This window comes from Microtus oregoni, unplaced genomic scaffold (genome assembly GCF_018167655.1).
Source record: "Microtus oregoni isolate MIOR12 unplaced genomic scaffold, Mior012 000153F_ref0000387, whole genome shotgun sequence".
NCBI lineage: Eukaryota > Metazoa > Chordata > Mammalia > Rodentia > Cricetidae > Microtus > Microtus oregoni.
In genome coordinates, this window is record NW_024544808.1 from 1089238 (window position 1) to 1099785 (window position 10548).

Genomic DNA, 10548 nt, shown 5'->3' on the forward strand with positions numbered 1-10548 from the left:
ATTCTTTTGTATTTGGATGTTTGTTCTGTAAGATATCTGTTAGGTCCATTTAGTTTATAAAAGCATTTTGCTCCAGCATTTCTCTGTTTATTTAGTTTTGTGTACATGACCTGTCTATTGGCAATAGCAGGGTATTGAAGTCCCCCACTAGCAGTGTGTGAGGGTCAATATGAGACTTAAGCTGTAGTAGTGCTTCTTTCATTAACTTGGGCACCCTTATGTTTGGGCATAGGTGTTAAGAATTGCAGGGTTCTCTTGGTGGATTTTCCCTTTGATAAGAATCAGTCCTTTTCTATCTCTTCTGATTAGTTTTTGTTTGAATTTTATTTCATCAGATAATAAAATGGCTACACCAGCTTGTACCCCAGGTTCATTTGCTTTGAATATCTTTTTCCAATCTTTTGCCCTGAGGTGATGCCTATCTTTGAGGTTAAGGTGTGTTTCTTGGATGCAACCATTCTGTTAGTCTGTGCCTTTTTATTGGGAAATTGAGACTATTGGTATCAAAGAACAGTGTTTATTGATTTCAGTTATTGTGGTGGTGGTGGTGGTAGTGTGTGTGTGAGAGGGGGGGGGGATGGATTATTTATTCCTTGTGTTTTCTTGGATATAATGATCCTAAAGTTGAAATTTTCCTTCTGTTGCCTTCTGTAGGGCTGGGTTTGTAGACAGATATTGCTTAAATTTGCTTTTTTCATGCAATGTCTTATTTTCTCCGTCTATTGTGATTGAAATGTTTTCTTGGTATAGTAGTCTGGGCTGGTTGGCATCTGTGGTCTCTCAAAGTCTGCAGCACATCTGTCCAGGCCATTTCTAGCTTTTAGAGTTTCCATTGAGAAGTCAGGTGTAATTCTAATAGATCTACCTTTATATGTTTATTTGGTCTTTTCTTTTGAAGTTTTTAATATTCTTTCTTTGTTCTGTACATTTCAAGCTTTGATTACTATGTGCTGAGGGAACTTTCTTTTTTGGTCCAGTCTATTTTGGTACCTCCATCTTTAGGTTAGAAAAATTTTCTTCTATGATTTTGTTAAAAATCATTTCTGGGCCTTTGACCTGGGTTTCTTCTCCTTCCTGTATTCCCATTATTCTCAAATTTGGTCTTTTTGTGTTCCAGATTTCCTGAATGTTTTCTCCAAGATTTTTTATATATAATATTTTCTTTGACTGAAGTATCCATTTTGTCTATCATGTCTTCAGTGCCTGAGACTCCCTCTTGCATCTCTTGCAATCTGTTGGTGAAGCTTATCCCTGTGGTTCCTGTTCAAGTTCCTAATTTTTTCATTTTCATATTTCCTTCAGTTTGAATTTTCTTTGTTGATTCTATTTCCACTTTCAGGTTTTGAATAGTTTTATTCATTTCTCCCACTGTTTGTATTTTCATAGAGTTCTTTTAGAAATTCATTCATTTCTTCTTTAAGGACTGCTATAATATGCATAAAGGGTATTTTACAGTCTTCGTTTCATGTTTCAGCTATGTTGAAATACTCAGAGTCTCCAGTAGAAGGGATCCTGAGCTCTAGTATAGACATAATGTCCTGGCTGTTATTAATTGTGTGTTTATGCTGGTATCTGGGCATCTGGGTTTGGGAAGGTTGTGATTCTAAGGGCTGATATGTGGTTTTGTCTTTGTTGGGTGGTGTTTTCTTCCTTGGTGTCTTTTTCTTCTCTGATTTTCAGAGGGTGTGATTGCTGTGTGTCACCTGGTAAGAAATTCATCTGGGATCTTGATAGGTGTGGCTTCTGGAGGTTCCTAATAAAATGTGTTCTTCGGTTTGAAGAATTGACACTTAGAAATCGGGATAGGCTTTGAGGGGCTGGTTGAGGGAGTCCACAGGAGGAGGGAAATCAGGGTGCTCCACCAGGATCTATTTCGTCCCCTGGGAATGGGAGCAGAGTCTGAGGAGAAGGAACAGCAAGTAGTCTGCTACAGAGCTGAGGGTGAGACTGGGGGATTAGCTATGGAGGAAAGGAGGGAAAGTGGAGAGCTGAAGCTCCCTACCTGCTTTGCTGGCCAACTTGCTTCTCTGGCAGGCTTGACTGGAGGGTTCCTAGAGAATGCCTACTGGAGTTGTAGTCTAGGATAAAGCAATGAGTAGGTCAAAGTATGTTTGGAAGGGAAGATCTGCATGATTACTGGAAATGGGGTAGAGGGTAAAGGAGGCTGCAGCAGGTGGTCTGCTATAAAGATGGGGATGAGACTAGGGGGTTATATTTGGAGGAGCAAAAGGAGAAGTGAAGATCTACAAGGAGAGGCGAAGTCCTGCAGTCAGCCTACCTGCTTCCCCGGCTGGAGTGTTCTATGGGATCCCATGCCTACATCTTGGGGTATTTACCTGTTTTAGACCAGCAGTTTTTCTGGTTGGGCTTTTATATTAAGGTCTTTGATTCTTTTTTAATTGAGATATAAGAATGCGATTTCATTGTTTGGCATGTAAATTGCCAGTTTTGTCAGAAACATTTGCTGAAGCTGTCTTTTTTCCAGAATGAAGTTTTGATGCCTGTACTGGCTAGTTTGATGTCAACTTGGCACAATCAAAGTCATCAGAGAAGAGGGAGCCTCAGGTTCCCTAGGTCAGAGACCACTCACTTTCAGTGCCACAAGTCTACAGTGTTTCAATGTCCCTGCCGGCAAGCGAGCTTCAGTAGCCTGTGCTTGCAAACCGCACGAACCGCCTGTGTAAAAGAGTCAGAGTTTGCCCTGGCAGGACAGCCCAGAAAGCCGGCATTTTTAAACAGGGCAGCTTTTTTTCCTGCTATGGCTGAAAACCGAAAAGCATGCGTTCAGCTTTTTGTCAACACCATTTAAGTGTTTCGTGGCAGGACCTCTTAATGAGCTGCAGGGTTTTGCAGCTAAAGCTGAGTCAGGAAGCCTCTCTTAGATGAGAGCGCTTGCCTGCCTCTAGCAAGCAGAGCAGACCCGAGAAATCGCTGCTATCAATAAAACATGCTTTACTCTTTCCCAAGCTTTTTCAGGCTTTCTGTGGATTCAGTTGTCCACACGTCTGGGCGCCATTTGTAGTAATAAGAGCGGCGGGGCTGTGTCCCGCCACCCAGCTGCCTGCACGGCTAGCTTTATCCGAAATAATCACATGGAAACTGTATTCTTTTAAACACTGCTTGGCCCTTTAGCTCTAGCCCTTACTGGCTAATTCTGATATCCGGATCAACCCATCTCTAATAATCTGTGAGTACCGGTCTTACCGGGAAGATTCTAGCCTATGTCCATCCTGGGTCGGAGCTTCATCGCGTGTGTCTGCCCAGAAGAAGAGAGGATGGCGTCTCTCTCCAGAGAGCAGAGCTGTCAGTCTATCCAGGTGAGGGGAGCATGACGTCTCTGAGCTCACTTCCTCTTCCTCCCAGCAGTCTATTCTGTTTACTCCACCCACCTATGTTCTAAGCTATGAGCCCAAGCAGTTTGTTTATTACTTAACCAATGAAATCAAAAGATTGATATATGACACTCCCACATCACTTGTCTGCTCCCCAGATCAATATTATTCCCTTGATGGTCCATGGCACTTCAACCTCCATGACTCTAAGCAAAACACCCCACTGGAACTCCTCCTACTCATGTCAGAACCCATGCTTTACTGACCCTGGACATCTCACACAACATGCCTGCTAGTGAAGTAAGAGATTGGACACACCCACTAGGTGAACAGGGACCAGTGCAGTAACCCCACTCATAAATCTGTACTGAGCATTTTCTTGACTAAACTTGAAACATTACCTAGCTGATCCAAAACTAGCCAAGCTGAGGTAGTACATATTCAAATACCCACTCAATGTAGGTAGGCCAGAAATATTCTAAGAAAGTTGTTAAGCAAATGAGGACTAAGAAAATAACAAACATTAAACAATCAATGATATAACAGAAACAATATGACACACCTTTCTATAATAAGTCTGAATATCAATGGTCTCAATTACCCTATCAAAATACACAGACTGGCTGATTGGATCAGATAACAGAATCCATTTCTTCCCTGCCTAAAAGAAATAAATTTCAGTACCAGCTTCAGGATACCTCCTTGTGAGTTCTAAGTCAAGAGCCCCAGTGGCTCCCAAAACAGTACAGGCTATATAGTCTGCTAGGAGAGTAAACGCATCCAGTGGTCTTATCCAAATGAGAATTCTGTGAACTATAATACAGGCCTACCAGGCAAGATGTGCCCATTGGTGCAATAGCGACATGACAGTTAAGGGAGCAATCAAGCACTCTGAGTGGTTTTGAGGTTAAATTCACAAGAGGGGATCCCATGACTAAAGAGGTCTTAAGTCCTAGGAGGTATGTACAATTATAGTTTAGCTAAATTTCCAAGCTGTCTTCTATATACTTATGTTTATACCTATACAAATTGTACTTTCATTCTTCATAAGAGAAACTTTCTTCTGCAAGAAAATCTGTGAATGCAGAGACAGATGCCTGCTCCAGATACTGAAAATAACCTAGAGCCAAGCTTGCCCTCACCATCCTTACACTTTCAAGTCTATCTCTGATCATGCCACTCCTACAGTGGCCCAGCCTGAGGCAGGCTGGACTCTCACATGAGACACACAACCAAGGAAAGAAGACTACATGGCCAGGTCCCACTGCAAAAGCACAAAAATGAAAAGACAAGGCAATATGCTCCTCCTGCCAACCCACTACTTCTACAGACACATTCTCAATTAGAATTACCTAGATGAACTTCAGGACATAGACTTTAATCATAAACTTAATAAAGAATGCATGCAATTTTAGGAAGTCATGACCAATCAGGTCAGAAATAATGCTTGAGTGAGGGCCAGGGAAATATGTGTGTGTATGTATGTATGTGTGTGTATATATATATATATATATATATATATATATATATATATATATGCATTATGTATGTGTGTATATAGATCAAATGACAAAATCAGATTTTAAAAACTGACTTTAATGAAGATTTTAAAAATTGAAGAGAATTCAAACTGAAATGAAGGTGAACCCCCCCCCCCAAAAAAATAGTAATCAAATTAGAAAACTCTGGGGAAAGCCATCCCAGGAATATGGATCAAGTAAAAACTAGACTATCAAGACTTGAAAATAAAGTAGAGGAATTTGGACCATTCGATAAAAGGATATGAAAAAAGAAATTAAACACATAAACATGCAGAAACTATCGGATACCATGAAAAGACCAAACCTTCAAACTGTACATGTAGAATAAAAAGAAGAGGGCTGGAGAGATGGCTCAGTGGTTAAGAGCATTGCCTGCTCTTCCAAAGGTTCTGAGTTCAATTCCCAGCAACCACATGGTGGCTCACAACCATCTGTAATGAGGTCTGGTGCCCTCTTCTGGCCTGCAGACATACACACAGACAGAATATTGTATACATAATAAATAAATAAATATTTTTTAAAAAAAGAATAAAAAGAAGAACCCCAGTTTAATGGTATTATAGAAGAAAGCTTTCACAAACTAAGGAAAGATACACCCATTCAGATACAAGAAGCATCCAGAACACTAAATAGTCAGGAACAGAAAAAGAAGCTCCCCATATTACAGTTTGTGGTGATGCATTATGATAAAAATATCTCTTATATTCTAACAGACTAGAACTTTTGCTGGACCTCACAGCCGAAGTTAATGATACACCTTGAGGTCACTTAAGACTGCTAGCCTACTGTGTACTCTCCCTGTTTGTTTAACCTGCCTTTAACAACCAACCTTATTTGCCTTGGATTTCCCATGTAATCAACTTTTACAACCTAAGGCAATGCCTAGCTACAATCTTAAATTATTTACTTACTTTTTTTTCATGCCCCTGACCCAGAGTAATGCATGTATGTCACTTTCTGAAAGCAGCAAATACAGAAGTTGAAAACAACTTCCTAAAATCTGCCCTAAAGGCTGAAGCAACAATTTGTGGATATCGGTTGATCAACAATAATGTTTGATGCCTTTATCAGCTGGGATTAGTTAGAGCCAGTGACTTAATCCCTTGTAAAACTGTTAAAGAATTCTGTAAATTATCCCATTCCTTCCCCCATGTGATACTTTCTGTGCTCTTCAATAAATAGAGACTGAAACCTCTTGTTAGGGACAAACACACATAAACAGAAGACGCAGATATGATTCCCAAGACATCCTTCTTCAGGCAGGCACAGGTTCAGATTCATGGAGAGACTGAAGATGGGACTTCACAGAGAGCATGAAGTAAAGAATTCAAATCTGGTCTTGCTTGTAAGAATTCCAAGAAGAGCTTTTATTTCTTTCCTTAATCTAACACCAATACATTTTGGTAACTCAGAGTTAATCACTAATACAAATAATCCACACAATAGTTAAAACACAAAATAGGTATACAGAACAAGGAAAGAATATTGAAAGCTTTGAGAGAAAAACTAAAAAGCACATATATAGGAAAAACCTATAGGAATAATAGCTGATTTTTCAATGAGAAATTTAAACTTCTGGAGAGCCTGAAGCAATATACAAGTTCTGAAAGGGTATGGGTGTCAACCTAGGCTACTGTACTCAGCACAGCATCTGCCATAGTTGAAGATAAAAAGAAAAACTTTCCATGATATAAAGAAGCTATGAAAGAATTTGTCTTCATCAATCCAACCCTTTAGAGAATGCTGGAATCAATACACTGGACCAAAAGAGGAATAAGGATAGCTAAGATTATAGAAGCAAATGAAGCTGTAACCACTGAAGCACAAAATACGAATAAGAAAACAAGCAGAAAAACAACAACCAAATTACTACTGTCAATACACTTCTCAATAATAACTATAAATATTCATGGTCTCAATTCCTGAATTGAAGGACAAAGGTTAGTTGAATGAGTTAAGAAACAAAATCCTGCAATCTACAGATTCAATGCAATGTCCAACAAAAGCCCAGCAAAATTCTTCACAGACCTCAAAAGAACAATGCTCAACTTCATATGGAAAAGAAAAAACAAAAACAAACAAACAAAAAACAGGATAGCCAAAACAATCCTGTACAATAAAGGCACTTCTAGAGGCATCACACCTCCTGACTTCAAACTCTACTACAGAGCTACAGTATGGGAAACAGCCTGGTATTGGCATAAGAACAGACGGGAGGACCAATGGAACCAAATTCAAGACCTGGATAGCAACACACACACCTAAAAATACCTAATTTTTTACAAAGAAGCAAAAAAATATAAAATGGAAAAAGAAATCATATTCAACCAATGGTGCTGGCATAACTGGATATCAACATTCAGAAGAATGAAAATAGATCCATATGTATCACCATGCACAAAACTCAAGTCCAAATGGATCAAAGACCTCAACATAAAACTAACCACACTGAACCTCATAGAAGAGAAACTGGGAAGTACACTTGAATGCATTGGTACAGTAGACCACTTCCTAATTATAACCCCAGCAGCACAGACACTGAGAAACAATTAAGAAATGGGACCTCCTGAAACTGAGAAACTTCTGTAAAGCAAAGGACACAGTCAACAAGACAAAATGACAGCCTACAGAATGGGAAAAGATCTTCACCAACCCCACATCGGACAGAGGTCTAATCTCCAAAATAAACAAAGAACTCAAGAAATTGGCCATCAAAAGGACAAATAATCCAATAAAAAAATGGTGTAAAGACCTAAACAGAGACCTCTCAACAGACAAATCTCAAATGTCTGAAAGACACTTAAGAAAATGATCAACATCCTTAGCCATCAGAGAAATGCAAATCAAAACAACTCTGAGATTCCATGTTACACCTGTAAAAATGGCCAAGATAAAAAACACCAATGACAAATTTATGCTGGAGAGGATATGGAGTAAAGGAAACACTCCTCCATTGCTGGTGGGAATGCAAAATGGTACAGTTGCTTTGAAAATCAGTATGGTGATTTCTCAGAAAATTAGGAAACAACCTACCTTAAGACCCAGCAATACCACTTTTGGGTATATACCCAACAGATGAGCAATTATACCAGAAAGACATGTGTTCGACTATGTTCATAGCAGCATTATTTGTTATAGTCAGAACCTGGAAACAACCTAAATGCCCCTTCGACTGAAGAATGGATAAAGAAGATGTGGTCCATTTACACAGCAGAAAAATATAATGACATCTTGAAATTTGTGAACAAATGGATGGATCTAGAAAACATCATATTGAGTGAGGTAACCCAGACCCAGAAAGACAAATATCTTATGTACTCACTCATAAGTGGCTTTTATACATAAAGCAAAGGGAAAACCATACTACAATTCACAATCACAGAGAACCTTGATAACAAAAACGCCCCTAAGAGAGACATATGTGGATCTAATCTACATAAGAAATAGAAAAAGACGAGATCTCCTGAGTAAGTTGGGAGCATGGGGATCATGGAAGAGGGTAGAAGGGGAGGAGGAAGGAAGGGAAGAGAGTGGAGAAAAATATATAGCTCAAGAAAAACAAAAATAAACAAAATCCTTATTTCTATCTTCTACAAGAAACTCATCTTACCTTCAAACTCACAACCTTAAATTGATGCTGAAAATACAAGGATAAATAATATACATTTTTAAAAATAATTTTTGACATTATAATGTAATTATATCATTTCTTCTCCCCCCCTGCCAAGCCCTTTAATGTGCCTCCCCTTGCTCTCTCTCAAATTCATGGCCTCTTTTTTATTGCTGTTGTATTATATATGTATATACATGTGCATATATATATATATTCTTAAATACACAAATACAACCTGCAAAAAAAGAGAAAAAAATGGTTAAAACAACAAACTATCCCAAGCAAATGGGCACAGGAAATAAACAAAGGTGTCTTTATTCTGGTGTCAGACAAAAGAGACTTATAATAAAACTAATCAAAAGATTTTTTAAGGGATGCCTCATTTTAATAAACAAACAATTAACTCACAAAGCATTACAATCCTAAATATACATGCACCAAACTTTGGTGCACCCAATTTCATAAAAATTGCACTACTGAACTCAGAGACACAGATTAACTCCAACTCAACAAGAGTGGGTGATTTCAATACTCCTCTTTCTCTAATAGATGTTTATTTTCTGAATAGAAAATAAACAAAAATATCATAATCAAATGACATCAAGTGGAACTAACAGTTATCTATAGAGTATTTCACAGGAACACCAAATAAGCTTCTCTAAAATAGACCACATACTGAGACACAAAGGAAATCTTTTATTTTTTTAAAAAAATCTTTTCTCACTTAACATACCAATTCCAGTTCTCCCTCCCCTCCTCCCTCTCCCCACCCCACTTCCCCCCACTCCACCACCCATCCATTTCTCAGCACTCCCATGGGGAGTCAACAAAGTCTGGCTCATCACTTTGATGCAGGACCAAAAAGGATGACCCCAGCTAAGACCCTAAGCAATAGTGCAGAGGGTGCCTGAACTGGCCTTCCCCTATAATCAGATTGATGACCACCTTAAATGTCATCATAGAACCTTCATTCAGTAACTGATGGAGGCAGATGCAGAGATCCACAGTTAAGCATAAAGAAAATCTTAACAAACTCAGACAATTGGAATAACTCCATATATCCTGTTTGACCACAATACAATAAAGCTTAAAGGCAACAGCAAATGAATCTCTAGTAATTACACAAACTCGTGAAGATTAAACAATACATTATTGAATAATGACTGAGACAAAGAAGAAATCAGAAAAGTACAAATAACTGACCTCATCTCAAAACTCAAAAATTTGGAAAAACAAGAACAAACAAACCCAAATGCAGTAGATGGTAAAAAAAGAATAAAATTCTACTGTGATTGTGAGAGAACTTGCATTGAATCTGTAGATCATTTTTGGTAATATGGCCATTTCACGGTATTAATACTACAGTTTTTTAATCTTCTAGTGTTTTCTTCTATTTCTTTATTCATTGAGAATTCTCATTGTAAAAGTCTGTCATTTCTTTAGTTTAAGTTTGTTCCTATTTTATTTTATTTTTTGTTATGAATGGTATTTTCCCCTAACTTCTTTTTCATCATGTCTGTTATTGACATGTAGAAAAGCTACTGATTTCTACATGTTAATTATATATGCTGCTATTTTGATTAAAGTCACTGGGAATGGAGGAGGTCCAAATTGGGAATCTTATTTTATGTTTACCTAAAATTATACACAACGCATAGAAGTGTGTGCATGTGCATATATATATATACTAGAGCTGACAATGTTCCCCCAGGAACCATACACTAACAAAAACTCCAATACCAAGGATGAGAAACTTCATTTAGAATAGTTTGTCAAGATGCAATTGACTCACAAACAATGTAGACTATGGCTCTTGCCTTTGACTGTCTCTAAGAGGTAGACTCTTAAGTCCCTATTGCTAAAAATGCTGCACTTAGGACACAGGACTCGATTATTCGAGATTGATCTATTGTGAAAGCCTCCTTCCTGCTTTTAATGTAAAAGCCTCTTCCTGAGGTCTGCCTTTCATGGCACCAGAAAGTACCATGCAAGCTGCCAAGAGAGGGAATCAATTAATAGTCCTACCTATAGTGGTATTTTATTTGTGTTTTAATAAATAAAG